The sequence below is a fragment of the Equus asinus genome, chromosome 9 (assembly GCF_041296235.1).
Source record: "Equus asinus isolate D_3611 breed Donkey chromosome 9, EquAss-T2T_v2, whole genome shotgun sequence".
NCBI classification, from domain to species: domain Eukaryota; kingdom Metazoa; phylum Chordata; class Mammalia; order Perissodactyla; family Equidae; genus Equus; species Equus asinus.
Genome location: NC_091798.1, coordinates 11,771,226 through 11,794,929, shown reverse-complemented (window position 1 = coordinate 11,794,929; position 23,704 = coordinate 11,771,226). Strand labels below are relative to the sequence as shown.

Genomic DNA, 23,704 nt, shown 5'->3' with positions numbered 1-23,704 from the left:
AGGACGTCTTTCATTCACTTCACATTGTCTGCTTCCTGTAAGCAACTGAGTGGTAGGGGGAGTTCTCACTGCTTGAAGTCAGAGATTTCATTAAATTCTGCAGCTGAAAGGGACTTTATAGAGCATTCTGTCCATCTTCTTAAAACATTTTTCGAGCCCAGGACCTCTCAATCTCTCACGTGGTACTTTTGGTATGTACTCCCTTGAAAGCACCCAGTCTCCATAGCAGATTACTGCTAAACACGTGCTACAATAAAGTTAACCGATAAGTTACAGGCTCCTTTTGCAAGAGCACATATGAATATGGGTAGACTACAGCACTGGAACTCCTCACAGAAAGGAAGTCAGGAAGTCATGATGTAAAGGCCCAAGAGACATTTAAGAGATACTGGACTTCTTTGCCAAAAATCCTGTTCAATGCCATTATTTTAATAACTTTATGAATGACTCAGCTATAAGCTGTAGTTAAGATGTTCTACAAAGCAAAGAACACAGATGTCACCATCATAATAAATTTTTCACTAACTTGGAGAGAATACAGAACTGAGGGGAGGATCAGAAAACAAACCTCATAAGGACATTCCTGCTACATTTAAGAGAAAGAACAATCCATAATCCACATTTCTTTTAATTGATGAGTTAAAAGTCTACAGAGAAACAACAGAAACAGCTACCAAGATTGAATGTGAGTGAGAAAGGTTGAAAGGGTGACATTATTCTTACTTTGAAAATAATCAAATTCAAAAACCAAAAATTGGTCTATAAACCACAGGAAAATACTTAAAGTAATAAATTTTCTTATAAGAATTGGACTAACTTATCTTAACTGGCTGTTTTATTTCCAAAATAATTTACAAGAAACAAAGCAATCACTAATGCAATTTACCAATTTACAATGTAATGTTTTTAGGTCCTTACAGTGCCTGTACACAGTAGAAAGTAAATATGTTAAATTATCAAATAATTAACAATGTCAAGTCCAGAAAGTTCACATGTAGAGCAATAACTTGATCAGGAGGCTAGAGAAGAATGTCAGAGTTTTAAGGGGCTGATGATGGATACTTGTTTTTCGGCCACATCGCCTAATCACAGTGACTGATGGGCACATCCTCTAAGTTGAATCGCAGGACTTCTACGGGAACCACAACCACAAGAAAAACTCCTGCCTCCTGAGCTTGAACAAGAGAAGATGAAAGCTGGAGCTGGTGACGCCATCATGCTCCCATAAGGGAGAGCCTGGAGCTACCACTGGGAGGCACCACGTTGAGTATGAGGAAGAAACCTGAATCTACCTCCACCTCCGGGTTTTTCACATTTTAAATTCCCTTTTTGGCTTAAGCCAGTTTGAGTTGGGTTTCTGCACTTTCAAGTGGAAAAGGCATAACACACCTTGAACATTTAGTTCAAACAAAATAGGCGAAACCCACAAAAGGTACCTGACATAGCCAACATCATAAAGATACAGTATTCTGCAGATGAAATATTCTTAAATTTATATTTACTTTCCCACGAAGTCATTTTATTCTATTGATAAACAAAGGGATTCAAAGCTAAATGTTCCAAGAATATCTCATTCATGCTATACCACAGATACAAGAGAAAGAAACTACATATATATATATATATATATATATATAAAAAACAGGATAAACCAATCAAAACTCCAAAAGGACTGCAGAAAGAAAGCACCCTAGAAAAAAGGAGAGTCCTGATTTTCCAAAGAACTCTGAAACCCAATACTGAGACACCTGACCCACATTTTTACAGGCACTTCATTCAAAATAAGCAACAAGATTGGTATTACCAAGTACAAACACCAAATAAATAAATAAATGACCTTAGAGAAAGGAATATATTTATCATCTAAGAATCAGAAACTGCCGCAGACACAGAATACTATTACAAGCAAGCCCTAATCTCTGCCCTTCCCATGACAACTAACCTTGTTCTCCGCATTTTTGTATAAGTTCATCCCTGCCTTCATCATATTTTCCTATATTTATTTTTCCTTTCATCTTCACTTTCCCACTGATTTTTGTTTTTTTTCATTTTTTTTCTTTTTGAGGAAGATTAGCCCTGAGCTAACATCTGCTGCCAGTCCTCCTCTTTTTGCTGAGGAAGTCTGGCCCTGAGCTAACATCCATGCCCATCTTCCTCTACTTTATATGTGGGACATCTAACACAGCATAGCTTGTCAAGTGGTGCCATGTCCACACCTGGGATCCAAACTGGCGAACTCGGGCCACCAAAGCGGAACGTGCACACTTAACCGCTGCGCCACCAGGCTGGCCCCCCACTTATTTTCTTTTTATCTTTCTACATTGTGTGTGTCACTGTAGCCACTCAAATCCTTTTTTTTTTTTGGAATAAAGTAAGGTTTATAAAGTGTATACTAACAGCAAAAGTCATTACATTTCTGAATTGAGAAAAAGGAAAAAGCTGAAAATAAAAAACTATAGGAATACTACTCTAATACTGATTGTCAATGCCATAAAATGTATTATCATTGTCCTTGGCAAAACTGACAACAACAGGTGGGCATTCCACAACCAGGTTATTTCTTCACTATCCACCATCAATAAATTGTGCAGTTTTTAACTCAGAAAAAAATGCACATGCATAGAAATCCTATGTTTCTTCAAGAATCACTTACTTGGAGAGGATAGAGAGTATCACAAAAATAAGAAAGCACCATGGCACAGTGGGAAGAGCACGGGTTGTGGGTTTTTTGTTTGTTTTATTTTGTTTTTCTATTGAGACAGAAACACATTGAATCTGAATCCATCAAACCTCTGTATTAATTATCAATTTACAAGAAATACAAAGGCAACAGAATATGTAGATCTAATGAAAACATAATCAGCAAAATCAGAATTTGGGAAATTATACAGAACAAACGACCAACCCAGTTCCTTCAACAAATACATGGCAAGAATAAAAGATAGGAAAAGTAATTTTTATAGACAAAAAAAGAGCTAAGAAACTATTAACTATATGCAAAGTGTGAACCAAGTTTGGTTCCTGAATTGAAAAAAACCAACTATAAAAAACAATCTACGAGAAGAAGACAAATTCCAATAGAGAGCCATACAATATACCTGACCAGTACTCCTCAAAACTGGCAAGGCACCAAAAATAAAGGCTGAGGGGGCTGGCCCTGTGGCCGAGTGTTTGGGTTCACATGCTCCGCTTCAGTGGCCCAGGGTTTCACCAGTTCAAATCCTGGACATGGACATGGCACCGCTCATTAAGCCACGCTGAGGCAGTGTCCCACATGCCACAACTAGAAGGACCCATAACTAAAAATATACAACTATGTACCGGGGGGTTTGGGGGAGAAAAAGGAAAAATAGAATCTTTTAAAACAAAACAAAAAAAAAAAGTCTGAGAAACTAACACAGCCAAGGGGAGCCTAAGGACACATGACAACTGAACAGAAGGTGGGATCCTGGATGGAACTCTGGAGCAGAAAAAGGACATGAGGTAAAACTAAGGACATCTGAATAAGCTATGGATTATAGTTAATCATGATAACAGATCAATAAGGTTCATTAATCTGAACAAATGCACCACACCCACGTAAGAGGGTTAATAATGGAAACTGTGCAGGGGGAGGGATGATACATGAGAATTGTGTACTATCTGTTCAATTTTTCTGTAAATCTGAAACAGTGCTTTAAAAAAAATTATTAATTTAAAAGTTATTTATGAGAAAATTAGGCAAGTGGATATTAAAGAAATTACTGTTAATTTTTTTGGCGCAATAATGGAATTGTGTACTTTGTGGGTGTATTTTACAGTCTTTTGCTCTGTTTTAAGTCCTTATCTTTCACAGATACATACTGAACTATTCATGAATGGATGGATGAATAAATTTAAGAAGGTAGATTAAGGCAATGTTTCCCCAAGATTTGGTATTCAAGGTGAATTCTGGTGGTAAATAAAGGTGTTTTAATGTTTAATAGCTATTTTAATAGCTATACATTTAATTTAAATATATATTATACAAAATGTATAACTAGCACATCAAACCCATGATTTCATAGATTTTAATTACTTAGGGTAGCTTTCTTTCATGAAAAAACCTATTGAGGCTAAAAAAATACCCAGGCAGAGGCAGATTAAGATCCCAGTCCAACACTGCGTGACCTTAAGCAAGTCAGCTGTGGGAAAGGGCTGGAGAGGGACAGCACCTGCTGCATGCAAAGCAGGCCCCCAGGAAGTATTAACTACTACATTATTGACAAAAGCCAACTTAAACGCCGACAGCGGAAAGACAACAGAGGAGAAGGGGTCAAGCCTGGAATGCAGGAGGGAAGAAAGTGTGAGGGCTTACACAGGCAGTTTGGGCGGCGCAATCAAGGCTTCTCCCTTTTCTACTCAATCTCCCCAAACACTGAGAATCTGCTGCTGCCCACCTAGAGCCTCGAGACCCTGCTGCTCCTAATCCTTTGGCTCTCGAGAGTCCCAAGCCACCACCTAACACTCCTCAAACTAAGCTGACAGCTAGAGGTGCAGCCCCCAAAATAATCACAAGTTTTTCTTTTCTCACCCCAGGGGGGGATGAGAAAGAGCACAAGGCTTTGGAGAGAGAAAACCACTATGTGACCTTGAGCAAAAAAATAATTCCCTTCTCCAGGCTCCATTTCCTCACCTGCTAAAATGTGGAATATAAGCCGACCTTTCAAGGTCATAGTGAAGGTTAAAAGGAATAGGAGACGTAAATCAGGCATTGAACAAGTGCTAGTGCCCTCTCTGATTACTGCAGCAGAGTGACAGAGAACTCTTGGTGAAGAAAAGGAACTGGAATGAAATGCACAAAAATAGTAGAGAATAGGGGCTGGCCCCGTGGCCGAGTGGTTAAGTTCCCAAGCTCCGCTGCAGGTGGCCCAGTGTTTCGTTGGTTCGAATCCTGGGTGCGGACATGGCACTGCTCACCAGGCCACGCTGAGGCAGCGTCCCACATGCCACAACTAGAAGGACCCACAACAAAGAATATACAACTATGTATGGGGGGGGCAGTTTGGGGAGAAAAAGGAAAAAAATAAAATCTTTAAAAAAAAAAATAGTAAAGAATAGCCCTTGGATTGCATCGGATTTGAATCAAAATAGAGGGAGAGGAATGCTGGGGTCAGCAAGTTTGGGAAATGCTGGGAAACACAGTACTAAAACAACAATTATCAACTGAATTTCCAAGCGGAGAGGATTATATACAGCATTTACTAAACTTACTTGACCTAAGAAAGCAACTCCCAGCAACCGAGATCCTATTAATCACTGATATACACACATACACACAGAGACAAGAATGAAAGAAAGAGAGAGGGAAGAAGGAAAGAAAAGATAAGATTAGCAGTTTATAGCAGTTGACAACTCCCTCAAAATGACAGCTGAAGTATTACTGAGATAAGAATATCTGGACAGATTAGAAAGTCAATGGCAGGTTTAAAAATCTGGTTTAGAGGCAGAGAGGGAGAAAAGGCATGCTTTTCAATCTTCTGAAAGGAGTTTCTGATGCCAACAGCTTAATTTTCAGGATCAAGTCATTTAAAATTAAGAGATGATACTGAAACAGACATTAAATGGAGTGAATGTAGTCATTTTAAAAGTATATAACTTCTGATATAAGATGGTATTTCTCATTTGCCCTCCCAAATTTAGTCCCTTACTCAACTGGGCAACTGTACGGCATAGACTGTGCTAAATGCTGGGAATATGCTATGAACTGAATATAACATAACAGACATGACCCTCGTCCCCATGGAGATTACTTTCTAATAAAGGAGCTGTCTAGTGGGGGATTATGCAATACATTTATCAAGTACAATTATGTTAACAGCTGTGAAGAAAAAGAACTGAGTGCTGTAAAGATATGACAAGGGAACCTAACTTTTAGGGGTACCGAGGGGACCCAGACACAATTGTGGAGGAACTGATGCTTGAACTCAGCTCTAAAGGACAAAGAGATGTTGACTAGGCAAGAAAGAAGGAAAGGGCGAAGTCTCCCTGATAACACATAACAAAGGATAATGCTTGTTAGGTCAAGACAGAATCTGGTACACTGGAAGAAGGGGTATGCGGAAACACTGTGACTGAAGTGCAGAAAGCTAGGGTGAAAAAGAGCAGAAATAGACAAGACTCAGGAGGAAAAGAGAGGTGTCGAGGTTGGCATTTCTGACTGGAGCAACTGAAATCATCAAAGGACTATCTAAATAAAAGACAATCTACATTGGCACTGGAAATCTGGCTAAGGTGCCCTCACATACATCAGACATTTCAAGAAATTTCTATAAAAAAAGAGAAAAAACTGGAGTGGAATAGGGTTCACTGTACAAGCAAAGAAAAGCTGGCCTGAGAAGCAGAAGGAACTCCCAGCAGCACCTTATCGCCCAGCCCAGAGCAGCAAAGGCTAGTAGAAATGAGAGTCCCTGAAGCAGCCAGAGGCCAAACATGATCGATCCGAAAGTGCTTCCTACAGAGCAGCTGGAGCGGGGCAGGGGGGGCCAGGCAGAGCAGGGCTCTGGTTTAGGCCGGCCACAGACAGCATGCCGAGTAAAGGAGATACTTGGCTTCTAACAAAAATGGCCATTTCAATCACAAAAGGGCAGCACTGCCCCAAGCCACAACAAACTCAGAAGTTCCTCACCCTGGTGACTTCCTTCCGCCACTCCCCAAGTGCACCTGGATCTAGAACCAGCAAACCAGAACTGCGGCTAATCTAAGCATTTCCCTTTCTTCACAAAAGAAACAAACAGCCATAAGCATAAGAAAAATATATCCAACATCACTAGTAATTAAATAAGTTTTTAAATTCTTTAACCAAACTGGGTTTTTTTAAAATTATTAATACCCTAAAATGGCATAAACGTGGAGAAAACAGCGCTTTCACAGAGAGAAAATGGTTTGTTGTGTCACGTTCATACAGGTAATAGAAAGTGGGTAAAACCTGTGGCTATATAAAATACGCTCTTAAAAATGTACGTACCCTTTGACCCACCAATTTCACCTCTTAGAACTTATCCCAAGGTAACACTCACGGATGTGTTCAGAGATTAAACTACAAGAAAGAGCCAGAGCTTTAAGTTGCTATAAATGAGAAATAACTTAAATGTCTAATAAAGGAGTAGTTTAGTTAGCCATCTGCACATTCATGTATATATTAGGCACCCCTTCAAAATATCATAATGAAATGTATAATGGCTCAGAAAGATGCCACAATGTTGAGTTTTAAAAGCAGGTTACAGGGGGCCAGCCCCGTGGCAGAGTGGTTAAGTTCACGTGCTCCACTTTGGCAGCCCAGGGTTTCACTGGTTCGGATCCCGGGCACAGACATGGCACGGCTCATCAAGCCATGCTGAGGCAGCGTCCCACATAGCACAACTAGAAGTACCCACAACTAAAAATATACAACTATGTACAGGGGGGCTTTGGGGAGAAACAGGAAAAATAAAATCTTTAAAAAAAAATAAGCAGTTTGCAAAATAATTTTATGTGTGAAAAACAAATGTACGTGAAACATACGTGCAAGAAAAAAATACGTATATGAAGGAAGGGAAGTATACCAAAGATTAATAGTAGTTTTCAGGGGAACTTTTTATTCTTTTTGTTTCTTATTTTACATTATTTTTACTATCAATTTTTCTATAATAAACATGGATTATTTCTGTAAAAAGAAAAATTTCTTATTCAGCAATCTTCAATAGTTTTTGAATGTATGTGCAAATAACAGTATTGGGCTAACTGGATAACGATATGGGGAAAAAATGAATCTTGATCCCTATCTCAACCATAAAAACCAATTATTTTGAGATGGCAAAATCCTAAAGCTTCTAGATGAAAACACAGAATATCTTTAAGACCTTGGAATAGGGAAAATTTGGGCCGCCACCGTGGCCAAGTGGTTTAGTCTGCACACTCCACTTCAGCAGCCCAGGGTTTGTATCCTGGGCGCGGACATGGCACCACTTGTAAGGCTATGTTAGGCTATGTTCAGGCAGTGTCCCACATGCCACAACTAGAAGGACCCACAACTAAAATATACAACTATGTACTGGGGGGATTGGGGGAGAAAAAAGCAGGGGGGAAAAAAAGAGAAGACTGGCAACTGTTATTAGCTCAGGTGCCAATCTTTAAAAAAAAAGAATAGGGAAAATTTTCTTAAATAGGGCACAAAAAACAGTAACTATGGAACAAAAAATTGATTACTTAAACCTCATTAGTATTAAGACCTTCTGTTCATCAAAAACCATATTAAAACATTAAAAAAGCAAGCCACAGAACAGCAGATGTCTGCAATATGTATATCTAGCAAAGAACTCACTTCTAGCTTACTATAAAGAACTCCCACAAATCAACAAGAAAAAGACAACTCAATTTTTTTAAAGGGTCAAAAAATTTGAACATGCACTTCTCTAAAGACGATATCTAAATAGCCAACAGGCCTATGAAAAAAATGCTCAACATCATTAGTCACTAGGGAAATGTAAATTAAAACCACAATGAGATACACCTATCAGAATGGCCAAAACCGACTGACAATGCCAAGTGCTAATGAAGATGCAGAGCAACTGGAACTCTCATACATTGTCGGAGGAACTGTAAGACCGTACAACCCCTTTGGGAAAAGATCTGGCAGTTTCTTGAAAAACTATAAACATACATCTACGCTCTATCCCAGCAATTCCACTCCTAGGTATACCCAAGGGAAAAGAAATGTCCGAACAAAAATTTGAACACAAATGTTCACGCAAGGTTCATCCATAACAAACACTGGAAACAACTCAAATATTCATCAGCAGGAGAATGGATAAACAAAACTGTTGTATACTCATATAATGTAATACTGCTAAGCAATGAAAAGGGACAAACAACTGATACAACAAGAATGAATCTCAAAAAACCATGCTGGGCAAAATAAGCCAAACACAGCAAGAGTACATGCATGCTGTACAATTCCCCCAGAGGAAATACCAGAACATGCACAACTGATCTGCAATTACAGAAAGCAGATTATCTGAGGCCGAGGAGGGGGTGGGGGGACTGCCAAGAAGATTAGGGAAGTTTCGGCGGTGTAGAAATGTTCTCTATCTTGATTGTAGTGGTGGTTATACGAGTGTATACGGTTTTCAAAATTCAAACATCACACTTAAAATGAGTTTATTTTATTCCATGTAAACTATACCTCAATAAGCTGATTAAATAAAAAACAAACAAAAACCATAATACAGATTACACACCCATCAGCATCGCTAAAATTAAAAGGACTGGCAAAATCAAGTGATGACTGGAACTCTCCACATTAGAGGTGGGAGTGTCGATAGGCACAAGCACTGGGCAAACAGCGTGGCAGGACCTACTGGAGCTAAACACATGCCTACCCTATGAGCCAGTAATTACACTCTGGAGTTTTTAGAACCAATAGAACCAGGTGCTTATGTTATTCATAATAGCACCCAAAAATTGGGAAAAAATCAACAGTAAAATAAACAAACCATGGACTATATGCAAAATGGAATAATGCACAGGGAAAAAAAACCACTGCTACACACAACAAAATGGATGAATTTCACAGATATAATAATGAGTGGGGGGAAAAAACACGAGTATATGCTGTATGATTCCATCTATATAAAATCCAAAAATAGCCACAACTAACCTATAGTGAAACAGGCCAGAATAGACCTTGGGAGGGTTTATTGAGGCACAGACATGAGGAGGCCCTCAAGGGGCTCTGGAAATGGTCTACATCTCGATTTGGGTGGTGGTTACACAGTACAGTGTACATTTATGTAAAAATTCACTGAGCTATACACTTAAGATTTGTGTTCTATACTGTGTGTAAGCTATACTTAACAAATATATATACACAAATACCCTTCAACCAATCTTTGTTCATCCCTTGAAGCTGGAAGCTTATTACACAGTTTCCAGGTGTGGCTTGTGTCAGTATGAGTCACTCGCACTCCCAGTCTAGTCATTTACATGTTCTTCATGTCTATTTCCCTCAGAGAGTCTGAGCTCGTGGTGCTACTAAGTATCTGAGTAACGGCATTGGCAATAGGACTGGATAAAGTCATGCCCCAACCAGACAGGGAAGATTTCCAAAATACTTATTAACAGTACACATGGTCTTAACAGAAGAGTAATTTTAAGTGTAAGAGACAGGCCCTTGTCAATTCACTATCCTTTTGATTAACTTCTTGCAGATTGTTGGAAAGTTAAATACAAGAAGCCAGCTCTTTGAAAATATGTATACAGGATTGCTAATAATTCTGTTTGAAAATTTAACTCTGTAATTATAAAGAAAGTTATTTTAAAAATCCTAATATATTCACTTTATATACAACATTGAGAAATAAAGCTAGGTCAGAGTTACATTTTTTGTCTAAGTATGTTATTTGCCTATTGCAAAACTAAACTTTACACAGTGACAACAATACATGAAACTATTACTACTGTCTCCCAAAATTGGCTAGTAGATTACAAAAACATGTGGTTAACTTCCAGAAGCCGATTTATGAATGCAAAGCTTTTCAGAAACAGGACTCCATGTTATAATAGAGTTTGATTTACATTCTTGTCAGTATATACACACAAATACTCATATCTATCAATACAATCCATCCTTCTACATTTAAAATGTCTCATTTCCACCTCTCCGCACCATCTGTTACTCTCTTGTCATTTCTTCCCTGGAATATTCCAACAGTCTGCTAATTGGTCTCTCTGCTCCAATTTATTCTCCAAACTGACTGCCAGAGTAATCTTTCTAAAGCACAGATCTTGCACAAACTTTCATAGTCACCTCTCTTCTCAAACGACATCCACCACCCTCACCCCACCTCCAATACCTACAGGATCACAAGCTGAAAATCTTGTAGGGCCAGGCAGAAGGCCAGATGAAGAGGGCCTCTTAGGGGCTGTGGTAACCAGGGAAGGATAAGCCCTGACTCAAAAGGGCAGCCATTACTCAGCTCCAATTTTCAGGCAAAGCCAGAAATTAGTGTTTTGATATGAAACGTCTCAATTTTTTAAATCTATGCAGACCATATAAGATAGATCTGTGGAGCTCTATCTATCCACAGGCTACCTATGACCTGAAGGATAAAGTCTAAGATTTGGCTACATTCCGTCTTTGCAAATTTATCTATCTCAATCCCTTCACACAAGTTATACTCCAACAATCCACAAAACTGCTTACCTGTCCCTCCCGATAGACAATACACACGGATACCTGTGAGCCACTGTTCACTGGGTTATCTTGGCTATGAAAGCCCTCCCCTGCCCCAATACATCCACTGCCAAGCCTAATTTCTGCTCAGGCCTCAAGGGGTACCTTTTTAAAAATGTCCCTTACAAAATTCCCCTCCTTTTCTAACTCCCACAGACTGTATGTCCACCCCTTATGATACTTACCAGTTTTCACATTATACTACACTTTTTTATGTAAAACACTGCAAGCTTCTGGAAGCAAGTGCACATCTGATTCTGTCCGTATTCCCCACATCACCAAACAGTACCTCTTCAAGTACACGCTCAATAATGAATGAACAAAGCTATTTATCTGCCTGTTTACCTACCAATTGGTACCCCAATTTGATAGTCATGGCACCAGTATGGTCCCTTAGATTTTGAAAATCAACAAGTTAACAAAAGAGCAGGCTCCGTGGCTGAGTGGTTAAGTTCCCACGCTCCCCTTCGGTGGCCCAGGGTTTCGCCAGTTCGGATCCTAGGCGTGGACATGGCACCACTAGTCAGGTCATGTTGAGGTAGTGTCCCATGTGCCACAACTAGAGGACCACAACTAAAAAAAAAAAAATACAACTGTGTACTGGGGGGACTTGAGGAGAAAAAGCAGAAAGAAGAAAAAGCTAACAAAAATATCCCTGTAATACAGTCATGCACCAAATAACAATATTTCAGTCAACCACAGACCACATATATGACAGAGGTCCCATAAGATTAGTACCATACAGCCTCGGTGTGTAGTAGGCTAGACCATCCAGGGTTGTGTAAGTACACTCTATGAGGTTCACACACCGATATTGCCTAATGGCACATTTCTAGAACGTATCCTCATCGTTAAGCAAGGCATGACTGTAAATTTGAATCAGAAATAACATGAGGCCCAGTGGCACAGCAGTTAAGTTTGCATGTTCTGCTTCGGCAGCCCAGGGTTCGCCAGTTCGGATCCCAGGTACAGACCTATGTACCACTTGTCAAGCCATGCTGTGGCAGGCATCCCACATATAAAGTAGAAGAAGATGGGCACAGATGTTAGCTGAGGACCAGTCTTCTTCAGCAAAAAGAGGAGGACTGGCAGCAGATGTTAGCTCAGGGCTAAGCTTCCTCAAAAAAAAAAAAAGAAAGAAAGAACATGAACTCATGGTTCTTTTTAAATATACTTCTTAGCTCTGTCTACCGGAAGCAATGACAACCTAACAGCAAAGATTTTGGTTTCTAAATATTGTTCCCCACTAAAAGGAACCAGAGCTTCTTGGAGAAATGGCTGATTCCAAATACACAGGGAAAGTAAAAAGCCAAGGAACACAGGAAGACTGATGGGATCATGTCAAAAGGAAGCAGGAGCCACCATGAAGGGGCTCTCATTAGCCAAATGTGGGACAATTTGAATATCGATAAAGACCATAATTAATTGTTAACACACTGAATAAATAAAAGTCCACGAGAGTATGGTCATACACAAAAGGAAGCAGGAGAAACGGGGATGGCCTCTGTGACTACTAGCTAATAAATGTACATGGAATGACAGAATTAGAAAACCAAAATTTTCTAACTCCTCTTGTAATAAGTGATTTCAGGATCAGGATGCTGAAACCACTGGGTGAAAGGTTGTAATGAAACAGGATATTTACAAGGTGCCAAAATACTGTCTCATAGATTCCTTTCTAATTGCAGAGGATAAAACTGTCCCTTTATAATGGAAAGATCTGGCTGTTGCCCCCTTAGCCAAGGGATCAAACTTAGGAGAGCTCATAATGCGGTAACCTGTCATTAAGTGCTTCCCCATGTGACGCAATGGGAAGCACACTTCACTACGACAAAGCATTCTTGTCAAAATGTTCAACCTGGCTTCAATCAAGCCTCTCACCTAACTTCCAGTTTACAGGAAACACAGAAGTTAGAGAAGCAAGTTAAATGACACCATGAGGAAATAAACAAGTAAAGAATGTTGCACATCCCACAAGACAACTAAGCTGGACTCCAGAAAAAAATCAATGCGAGGAGAGGAGGGAAAAGGGCAGAGGGACTGTTCTGAATTAAAATAAGTTAAAGAGAGGGGGCCAGCCCGTGGCGCAGCGATTAAGTTAGCACCTTCCGCTTCTCAGCGGCCCGGGGTTCGCTGGTTCAGATCCCGGGTGTGGACATGGCACCGCTTGGCACGCCATGCTGTGGTAGGCATCCCACATATAAAGTAGAGGAAGATGGGCATGGATGTTAGCTCAGGGCCAGTCTTCCTCAGCAAAAAGAGGAGGACTGAGAGTAGTTAGCTCAGGGCTAATCTTCCTCAAAAAAAAAAATAAATAAGTTAAAGAGACTAACAACCAAATAAAAGGGTGTATTTTGTTTGGATCCTGCTTTGTTTTTGCTTTTTTTTAAAGGTGTGGGGGGGGGTGCTATAAAAGACGTTCTTGGGACAATCAGGAAAAATTTTTTTTTTAAGATTTTATTTTTCTTTTTTTCCCCAAAGCCCCCTGGTACATAGTTGTATATTTTTAGCATGGGTCCTACTAGTGGTGGAATGTGGGACACCGCCTCAGCATGGCTTGATGAGTAGTGCCACATCTGTGCCCAGGATCCGAACCAACGAAACCCCGGACCACCAAAGTGGAGTGCGTGAACTTAACCACTCAGCCACGGGGCCGGCTCCTGAAATTTTAATTTAACTGAATATTTGATATTATATTATGGAATTACTTTAATTTTCTTAGATGTAAAAACAGTATTGTGATTTTTTTATATATGAATAAAGTATATGTGATTCCATATAATATGCGGTTTACACATGGAAATATATATATATGGTTGTGTTTGTGGTTTTATAGAGAGAGAGAGATACTGTCCTTATTAGGAGATACATGCTGAAATGTTTAGTCGGTGAAGTATCACATTTGCAACCTACTTTCAAATTTTTTAACAACAAAAACGGGTATGTATTTGGGGAAAGAAGGACAGGAAGGGGAGGAGAAAAGTAAAGAATAAAAGGAGAGAAGACAGGAAGGAGGGAGGGAGATTGGAAAGAAAGGAGAGAGCAAGGCGGGGAGCAGAGAAATGATGCAAATATGGCAAAATGTTAACAATTGTTGAGCCTAGGCAGAGAGCATACATAGGTGTTTGTCGTACTGGTTTTATCCCCTTATGTACGTATGAACTCTTCTGTACATATGAAATTTCTCATAACAAAAAGTTATGGAGGAAGAAGGGAGAAGAACAAGTAAAAAAGCAATCAGCTTAAAATCCATATAACACCACAAGAATGTCAGGAAATAAAAGTACTCCCAAGCAAAGCCTGTGCGAGACTAAACTGGTGCAATGTGACTGGAGGGCAACGTGGCAATCTCTATCAGATTTTTAAAAGCACCTAGCCAGTGAGGCTTACTCCCAGGAATCTGTCCTAAAGATACACTCCTCCACATGTCAAACGACACATACACTAAGTTATTCTTTACGGCATCATGTGTAATAGTAAAAGACTGGATATAACCTGTATGCACATCAGTCCGGACTGATTCACAAATTTTAGCACATACAATAAATCAGCATGCATCTTTTAATTATCTCTTCAAAAAATAATGAGAGCTCTTTGGGAACTGACATGAAAGATGGACATGTCATATTTTACATTAAAAAAATCAAGGTGCAGAATAATGTGTCCAGCACACACACATATATCAAGGCTATACAAGGATGTAGCTGATGGGGCCGGCCCCATGGCCGAGTGATTAAGTTCGCGCGCTTCGCTTCGGCAGCCCAGGGTTTCGCCAGTTTGGATCTTGGGCGCGACATGGCACCACTCATCAAGCCACGCTGAGGCGGCATCCCTCATGCCACAACTAGAGGGACCCACAACTAAAAATATACAACTATGTATCAGGGTGCTTTGGGGAGAAAAAGGAAAAATAAAAATCTTTAAAAAAAAAAAAAGGGATGCAGCTGAGTAGCTGCAGCTAGAGGGAACGGAAACTGTTCATTTTCTTACTGCATAGTTCTTTTTGTACCTTAAGAATTTTGTACCATAGACATATATAATACATTCAAAAAATTGTTTTAAGTATTGACTGACTGTAGCTGTAATGAACTCTTCATATCTCCATGCCTTTATTACCAAAACCTAATTACAGTGGAGCTACAGCTCACCTGAGAATCAGGGTGTGAAGTCAGTGCATAAGGTGAACACAGCATACAGTAAAAATTTGCCTCAAAGATATGCCACACTGGACCAACACACTATCTCAATAATTCCAACACAGTTAATTTTCTCTCCAGCACTGGAACAGTTCACTGATTCTTCAACTGACCAGTAGATAAAATAGCTGGCTTGTACTTAGGTCTCATGTTGTGACGTTAAAAATGTATATCTTTAAAATACCATAATCACACTCATCACAGCTAGATGAGAAGCATTCAAGAACCGAGACAGGCTGAGAGAAGAGCAAACCTCCATTTCCCCTCTCACGCTTGATCCAGAACCTTCACTGTTTAGGTTATTTTTCCCTTGTTTTCGTCACCAGATACACGGAATTGAATTTGCATAAATGTATGTAAGATGTGCAGTGACAACATGGAGTTTTTAAAAACACATTTCAAAAACAGTACCTCTGTTAATTAAACAAGGCATTACAGTGGAAAAGAAAACCACAACCCAAACATAATGAGCTAATTTGCTGACTGGGACAGGTTGTAACAGAATTCCCAGATGGAGATGAAAAGAAGAGAGTGTTAACAGCTCTTCATCGTATCACATATGATCTCAGGATCTGAACTTAGTTGTGGCGCATTCCTTTATGTCGGCATTCCCATACACCAATAGATAGAGTCTTCAATCAATACTCTGAGTAATCTCATAACTCTACTAAGTAAAGTTAGCTACCACTGAGGCTAAAAACTCCCAAATCTTTCTCTCTATCCCTGCTCTCTCTGGTGAGCTCCAGATCAATATTCCTCCCAGATACTTCTCTTAGAGGATTCAACCACAGGCAACTCAAATACATTATAACCCAAACTCAACTCATACTTTCTCCGACTCCCCTCCCCAATCTGCTCTTCAAGTATTCATTATCTTGGAAAAGAGAACAAACATCCATCCAGGTACCCAAGGCAAAAATCTAAAATTCATATACCATATTCCTTCCATCTCCTACTCCTATAATCAGCCCCAAGTTCTGCAGATCCTCCCACCCACATCTCTTTCAAGTCCATCCATCCCCATCATGCCCACGGTCCATGCTCTGGTTCGCCTTCATTACTGCTCACTTGAACTAACTAGTCTCCTTGCCTTCAGTCTTTTCGATCTATCCTACACATGCAAGAAAATCTGGTTATGTTACTCTTTCTACTTTAAGAACGGCAGGAGCAACAAGTCTCAAAATAGCGATAAAGTGAGCTAAAAACAAGCTCATTTAATAACATGATTTAATGCAAAGAGAATGTCCCACCAGGTATAGTCTTTATGAGTATGTTTGTATTCTACCCCGCACCATATGACCAAATTAAATAAGCTAATACGTGCGTTTCAGTAGAAAGAGGCCACAGGGAAGCAAGGAAAATTCAACTGCCTTCTTAGAGTCAAAGATGAGCACAAAATGGATCATAGCAGTGATAAAGGCACCTTAAGGAAAGCAAAGGGCTTCCCAGACCTATAAATCAAGAGTGCACTCAAGCTGAATGTACAAACATGCCTAAAAATGAATGCCTTAATCAGCAAAGGATTTGGGAAGTAAAAGCAAGCAGAGAAGCTGAAGGAAGAGGTTCTGCCAAATCATCCATCCCTAAAGGAAGCTGAAGGAGGCTGCCTCAGTCCCCGTCCAGTAAGCATCTCACCTCCCCGGTTGAGTCCATGCTAACTAAGCCACCCGACTATGATCTGACCTGATAGGTAAAGTCTACCCACATTAAGAGAATATTCTAGTGATATGGCTCGAGTCTTCAGGTCCCTCAAACTCTTGTTTCTTATTTGAAAATTTTAAACTGGCAAATTAATTAGGACCCAGTAAGCAAATCTACCTACCAGAAAAGTTTATACTAATACACGCTAACACACATATATCGCTATAAATTAATAAAGTGGAATTCTGGCTTTACACATCAGTCTCATGGAGCTGGTTAATGGAAGACCAACAGCGGGATAACGAGATGCTTTGAGCATGCTGACCAGATCAAATTTCTATAGATGTTAAACAAGGGATCAAATCTAGGATCAAGGGAAATTCTAAAACTGCACATGTGGCTATTTAAATATAAATTTAAATTAAGTAAAATTAAAAATTCAGTTCCTCAGTTACAGGGCCACATTTCAAAACAGCCACATGTGGCTAGTGGCTACCATACTGAACAGCAGAGATAGTGAACATTTCCATCATCACAGCACCGTTTTGGAAGATAATCTCAAACTAACCCTACTGTGAGTCCTCTGGGGAAACAGCCCGATGGTCCCAGCTGGCTAATGCAGAATCGGAGAGCTACTGTTCTCTACAGAAGGTAAGAAATAGATGCTCAACAACAATTGTTTCCTTTCTATTTGCAATGGCTTCTTCAAATCAGAACATCGAGTTTTAGTCTTCGGGATTTCAGCCCCTCTTTTTACCACTGGATGACACTCCAGAGGCAATATAGCATAGAGGGTAAAGCACGTTCTCTGAAGCCAGAGTGCCTGGATTCACATCTCACCTTTGTCTCTTACCAGATGCGTGACCTTTAACATGTTATTTAACTACCCATCCTTCAGTTTCCTCATCAGTAAAGTAGAAATAATGGTACCTACCTCACTGGGTTACTATGAAAATAAAATGAGTTTACACAGAGAAAGTGCCCATAACTGTGCTCAATACAGAATAAGTGCCCAGTAAGTGTTTATTATTTCAACTTCTACTACCACCACCCCCTCCAACAGTTCTTCAGATGACAAGTGTGACAAATGCTCCCCTAGGAGAAATATTAGCAAATATAAAGGAGTTAAACTAAAACAAGGATCACAAAAGTCAGAGAGTCAGTCTATGATAAAAAGAAATTTTTTTAATATTAAAGGGAATAGGTAATCTGGAGAGAATATTAAATACTCAAAATACTCATGTTTTCAAGAGAGTTGTTTGCCAATGTCTTACTTGTAAGGCTGACAAAGCACAGGTCAAAAGAAGTCTACATAATAAGCTACTGAGCTATTTAAATAACCATTAAAAACTAGGGAGGAAGTGAGAAGATGCAGCTTTGAGTTCACTAGACCAAATGATACTTCCCTGTATAAAACATGTTTTGACATTTAAACGCACTGCCTCTCTTATACTCGCTAAGTTACCTTTATGTTTGCTGGATGAACTAACTGAGGGTCTTCTGATTTTTTCACTAAGCTGGGGAGAGCATCAGACATCATTAAACTACCACACCAAACAATGATCTATCATGTGTTCTCTGAGTGGAAACCTGTTATAAAAAACTGCACCTTGCTCTTGCAGATAGGCAATTTGAGTTGAAGCACAAATTTGAGCACATGTGGTCACTGAAAGAGGCAGAGCTTCGAGACACACAGACTCAAGCTTAAAGCCTGGCTTGGCCACCTACTAGCTGTAGGACCCTGGGCAACTCGCACTTATTTAACGCTTAGGAGCTTCATTGCACTATCTGCAAAACATAGGTAAAGCATGTGCCAGCTGAATAAGAAATATATGTAAAGAGCCTACAACGGTGCCTGGCACTTAACAGATGGTCAATAAACAGTTGCTACAGTTAGAGTCCTAAGAATAAAAGACCACTACTTTACATGGTAACTACAAAAACTATTTTGACTAGGTATTAACCAGAAACCGTGAGATAATGCCTCAAAATTATCATTTGTTTTCCATATTTAACAAACTATTTCCCAAACAAAATTTCTTGTTTACTGCATTTCCTGCTGAACTATTACTATAAACCATTTGAGCCTATAATAAAAACAAATGCACTTCTTACACTGAAACAAAGTTTGTACTAGCAATTCCGCCACACATATCTTCACTAATCCACACTCAGACATGAACACTAAGCACAAATGTCTAACATTTCTTCCTTTTCCTATTAATGGAAAAAAGTAAAGAAATCTTGTTTTTAAGTTTCTTTCAGTGAGTTGAGTTCTACATAACAAAACAATACAGGGTAATTGCTTACCTGGAAAATATTTTGTACTTCAGATCCACCAATCCAGAATGAATGGGAGTATTCCCTTTCAGACTAGTGTGAGAAAAGACAGCAGTCAAGCAGCTTCCAAGATTCTTTCCGTTTACCGTATCCAGCTTTCTTCAACAAAATCCCAAACATGCACTTCGGTAACTGTTGAAAGATAGAAAGCAATCCATACACCCACCATGGCACCAGTGGCAAAGGACAGCCACCAAGAAATGGAAGGAAGGGTCAACGGAGTGGTGGATCTGAGGCACAGGAAAGAAGTTACGACCCCTGAGTCAGCTATCTGGCACAGAAGGTTTGCGACAGCACTCCTACTCTGTGCTGAGAAGGCTGAGAAACTCTACACGGCAAAGATGGAAACGTCCCTAACAGTGATATTCACTCAGGATAAATAGCATCTAATTTCCAAATAAGAGCAGCTAAAAACTTACTCTCTTCTCCACACAAATTGTCTCAGACCATTGAGCTACAATGAACCTCCTTATCCATTTTCTAAAACACCTCCTCCACTATTACAAAATGTTTGTCAGCCAAAATTAATGATATGGGAGAGCTCAAATATCTCTCAATAAAGATATTAACAAGAAATCTTTTGGTTTGTTACATATAAGACATCAAATCTACACATTACCCAAATTTTCAACACTCAGCTGAAATATAGGACATTTAAAAACATGACATAATTTTCAGAGTGAACTTCTGATTCAACAAAGGCCAATCCCCCACAGTGGCCAGGCAGTGGGTAAACTAGGAAAAATAATCAAGAACACCAGCAAACAATCTACCAGAGGACACCTGTAAATACACATGCCCAGTCCACATTATGTCAACATGCTTTTACCACCAGGCCGGCTTTTCCATTAGACTGCAAATTCTAAACAAACTATGAGGGAGAGAGAAAAAGGCACTCAACAGGATGACACAGATAAAAACTTAAAAAATCAGAAGACTATGAACTGTGAACTTGCTTGCACATAAATTTGCTACTTCCCCAACTGCCACACTAGTGCCAAAATGTTCCTGCAGTAATTACAATACTGAACCTTACTGAAAACGGGCCAGGCCCTTTACATTCATTACTCATATTTAATTCTCAAAAAAGATGAGAAGGAATAACCTGCCGAAAGCCCCACATCTACTAGGTGGTAGAGCCCAGGTCCTTTTCACAGAGCACGCGGTCTCCCACGTCCAAAGATCAGAAAAGCCCTAATTCCTGAGGCAGAAGAAACCAAACTTCACTCTCAAAGCCCCTAAGTTAACTAACGTCAGAATGGAGAACTACAAAAATACAGAGGAGTAAAATTTCAGCCTAGCTGAACTAAAACACAACTGAATGAATGGAACCATGCTGACTAGATCTTGCCACTTAAAAAAGCATTTCAGGGGCCGGCCCCGTGGCCAAGTGGTTAAGTTCACATGCTCCGCTGCGGCGGCCCAGGGTTTCACCAGTTCGGATGTTGGGCGTGGACATGGCACCACTTGTCGGGCTATGCTGAGGCGGCATCCCACATGCCACAACTAGAAGGACCTACAACTAAAATATACAACTATGTACCAGGGGGCTTTGGGGAGAAAACGGAAAAATAAAATCTTTTAAAAAAAAGGATTTCATTAACAGAGCCATACAATTCTAAGGTCCACAATATTAATATTAAAACAAAACACATTATAATGTTGCCCAAGTAGTCTTTGTGTTTAGCAGCAAAAGACTGTGTCTGTGACAAAGAATCTCAAATCCAGCTGAAACCAGCGAATTTTTAAATTCCCAAATTTGTTAATAAATAGTCCACAGGCAATGACTAAAGATGTTCTGACTTTTCACGTTGTAGGCTAAGTAACTGAAGTCACTGAAATGCTAGTGTATGATTAACCTCACCATAATCAAATGGAGACATCTTAATACCCACAACTTAAAAGAGATCAATCACGTAAGTAAAATCTCAAGCAAAGAACAAGGGTTCAAGTTTTTCCCATTAAGCGACATTACTCTGGAGCGTAATTATAACCTGGAAACCCCATTTTGATAAAAGCACCTAGTGAGCTATGGCTAGTAACTAACTGCTAAAGCAATATACTCTGCTTTTCAAAATATAACTTACTGCTAGAACCAAAATGCTGAACAATTACAGCAAAACACATCCACAACAATTTGACTAATGGACTCATTTCTGAACCTCGTGAATCGTCAGGCCTTTTCTCTGTGTTAGTGAGCTCATTTTCCCCTCTTCCCTTCAAATAGACATTTATTGAATGCCTAATTGGTGGCATGCCTTATGCTAGAGATACAAAGACTAATAAATGCCAGACCAGGAATGTAAGGACTGAGTTCTTCCTGTCCTCTGCCCCTTTCTCTTCTAGCCTCCCAAGTGATCACAGAATCAAAACATTTTTTATTATTTGTTCTCAAAACAGGTTAAGTGTTCTCAATTTAACTCTTAATAAAACTAAAAATAGGGGCCGGCCCATGGCCAAGTGGTTAAGTTCGTGAGCTCCGCTGCAGGCGGCCCAGTGTTTCGTTGGTTCGAATCCTGGGTGCGGACATGGCACTGCTCATCAAACCACGCTGAGGCAGCGTCCCACATGCCACAACTAGAAGGACCCACAACTAAAAATACACAACTATGTACTGGGAAGCTTTGGGAGAAAAAGGAAAAATAAAAAAATTTAAAATCTTTAAAATAAATTACTCAAGTTCCTTTTTTCTCAATAGTAAAGCCTCATTTAATTTTTCCTGTTCTTCTGTGGATCAAAGGCTTGCTATTAGAGAATGGTTTCCTATATTCATTATACTTATATTCACATATCTCTCTATTCACAAAGACTTTTTTTTTCATTTTACATATTAATGTCCCACTGTTTCTACTTCACAGCTTTCCATTCTGTGAAGTCTTCATCATTGTTGACTAACTCTGAAAGGGAATTTCCTAAAAATGCTTCCTGCTGACATCAAAGGACGCTGCAATTTCTGAATTTTGTTAAAACAATTATAAGATCCAGGTTAGAGATACCCTACTGGACTGTCAGGTCTTCCTGGTTGTCTCTCATTTGCCTGCAAAGACAAACTTCCTGTTAGGCAATTGTGATCAGCAGAAACTTAACTGAGGGTTAACAAGCACATTCTGGACCAACAGGTTTTTTTCCTCTTTTGTCAACTAATTTAACGAACAACATAACAACTGAGGAGGAAATCTTGTATGATACTCACTGCTTATTCTGTTAAAGGTCAAAATCATTAGCTTTGCTAAAACAAGAATAAGAATTCAAAAATCCTAATTTCCTCATCTAAACTAAACCGATCAAACAAAATCACAATACTCAATGTTAATATTAACTTATCACCAGTCTCCTTCTACTACGAAACCTAAAACAGGGTTGGGTGGGTTCTCGCCATAGTTAGAGTACCGGTCTAATTTGGTCTAATTGGTAGTTCTTCATAATTGTAACAGTACTTCCCAGATTTCCAAGATAGTACTGATTCTGTCTGATGTCATCATTTCCCCCAAAGATGCCTCATTAAATGTATGGCTAAAAGCAAATGAATTTTAGGCCTCTGTAAAGTTTCACAAATAAATACATTCACAACTCGGAGGGAAAAACTAAAAAATCTTCATACCATCTGTCTCGACTGTGCTTTACAAAACACGGTCCCTGGCCTTGTGGGGAAAGTTAGCATGGGAAGCAGGTGCTGAGAGACACGCCCCCGCAAGGTCCTTCCACATCCATCTCTCATATAATCCTCCCAACACTCGGAGCAATACCTGCATCTTCTTATTTTTACAGACAATGAAACATACCACAGAAAGGATAACTTTCTTAAGGCCACACAGCTAGCAAGTGACAGAGCTAGGATACAAACTCGGGTGTTTCACTTTCAAGCCCAAGCCCTTTGTGCTAAATCATGCTTCTCTAAGGTCACAGAATCCTTAGAACTTAGCGACTGTTTGGCAAGTTCACAACAGATATAAAAAGTCTGGTTTCCTTAATACTTTGGTATCAACTACCTTCTGGGATGTATGTAAATCAGTCTGTATGTTGTGCAAAAGCCTCAAAATAATGGTCAAAATGTCTATGGATGTCTGTGTGCCACACACCACCCTCCACTTCCCTCTTACCAGTCTTTCTCCTCCATTCATTTCCACCTTTGTCTTAAGGTTATCAAAAGGAAATCTTAAAAAGTTTCACAGTATGAAAAAAAAATACCTAACATGAATGTAAATCAATAACTATGTATTGCACACCCAAGTGCTATGCATTGTGAAGGATTCAAAGGATAATCAGATACAGCCGCTGGATAGAAGCTCAGACATGA

At 39.6% G+C, this 23,704-nt stretch overlaps 1 protein-coding gene across 14 annotated transcripts in view; it reads right to left on the bottom strand.

The window, feature by feature from the left end:
• Positions 1 to 23,704, bottom strand: part of FBXW11 (F-box and WD repeat domain containing 11) — a 124,925-nt gene that overhangs the window by 95,895 nt on the left and 5,326 nt on the right. For 4 of the 14 annotated variants that reach the window (XM_014850865.3, XM_070517094.1, XM_070517093.1 and 1 more), the window contains exon 2: positions 19,378 to 19,539. The exons of the other annotated variants lie outside the window; for them this stretch is intronic. The gene's annotated coding sequence lies outside the window, so the exon portion shown is untranslated. The remainder of the gene's footprint in view (positions 1 to 19,377; positions 19,540 to 23,704) is intronic. 14 annotated transcript variants of the gene reach the window in all.